Source organism: Gavialis gangeticus, unplaced genomic scaffold, assembly GCF_001723915.1.
Source record: "Gavialis gangeticus isolate Ggan-Ray unplaced genomic scaffold, GavGan_comp1, whole genome shotgun sequence".
Taxonomy (NCBI): domain Eukaryota; kingdom Metazoa; phylum Chordata; order Crocodylia; family Gavialidae; genus Gavialis; species Gavialis gangeticus.
The window spans coordinates 29,699,156-29,700,593 of record NW_017729031.1 but is presented as its reverse complement, the minus strand read 5'-3'; positions in this window follow the sequence as shown (position 1 = coordinate 29,700,593).

Below are 1,438 nucleotides of genomic sequence, written 5' to 3'. Positions count from 1 at the left end.
GCTGCACAGGCGCCCTCCGCCATTGCCGCTCGCTCTGATCCTTATAGGGGCAGTGGTAGCGGTGGCTGCAGGGGAGTTAGCAGTAGGTATTTCTTTAAAAGAATCACCATAAACCTACACTTGCAAAGGAGCTATCTGTAAACACAGGCAGACAGCCGCTCTGATCCCTCGTGATCATATTTTTTTATAAGTGCCATTATTGTCTAGCATTCAGAGCTGGCTTTGGAGAGTTGAGTGCTTTTGTCCTCCGCTCTTTATTTTTCAGACTTCCTGGTTCTTTCTCTGCACTCATTGCAGTTACAATGGTAATTGGAGATGTAGGGATGGTAGAAAGGAGCAGCAGCATAAAATGTAAAGCTGCCCAGGGCTGTCTGGCAGGAACCTACTCCAGTCCCTATTGGGGGCAATCAACATGGGAGGCTATCTTTATAGTAACTGGGGATGGGAGTCTCTTTGTTCCCCCATTGGGCTGAATGAGCTAAGGCTGATATGTCACCTCAATGTGCAAATCTATGGAGTAGTGCTCAGATGCTAGGGTGATGAGGGTGGTGCAGGAACTGATGTAGAATTGATTTTTTCTTGCAGCAAACAAACTAGTTTTGCTAGACCTTTCAAAAGGAAGAAACCCCAAGTTTGAGAAAAATACCTGGAACGTCTCAGCCAAAACAATCAGGAGTTGAATAAGGTTTTACCAGAGTCGTACCAAAAAACAAAGTAATCAAGACACCTTATCTGTAAGCTTTGCTACCTATGTCACAGCTATTAAATTATCATTTTCTGCATCAGTTTATACACTCATGCTATTGTCTGCCTCCTCCCCTATTGCTGTGATCTAAACCACTAACTAGCTTGTACCTTTTTGCAGGGGCATTTACTGACTCCTTCTCTCTGAAAACATGTTTTCACTCTTTCCTCTTGCTCATGGGTAAAGCAGTCCCTCATTTCTCTTGTTTCTTGTGCGGGCCTCTCATCCAAATGACCAAGAGGAAATATTAATCAGACATAATTCTGAATCCTCCGGAAAATTCAGGGGGTGTCCATACAGACATGGTTGAAACTACTTTAACTCCTATGTGTTCTTGGCTATATTCTGGGAGAAAACAACCCTGCCTCCATATCACTTGTGCCTCTCCCCATCTTTTCCAACAGCGTCTGTCTTTCTTCACCCTTCCTTGCAGGCTGGGGTAGAAGGCAGCAGTGACTGTCCCCCGGTCCCTTCCCATACGTGAAATGCTGGTCAAACCCATTATTGCACCGACTCATTGTGTTTTGATGACTCTCACTATCGTGTAGCATTCACAGCAAGGAATCACAGCCCCCTTCACCCCCTTGCCCCCTCCACCAAAGGGAGGGGTAGTAACCCCCCTCTAAGCTGCCCTGCCGGCTGGGCTCTGGCCACACACCTGCCCCGCCGCTGCAGCAGGAGAGGGCAGGGCCC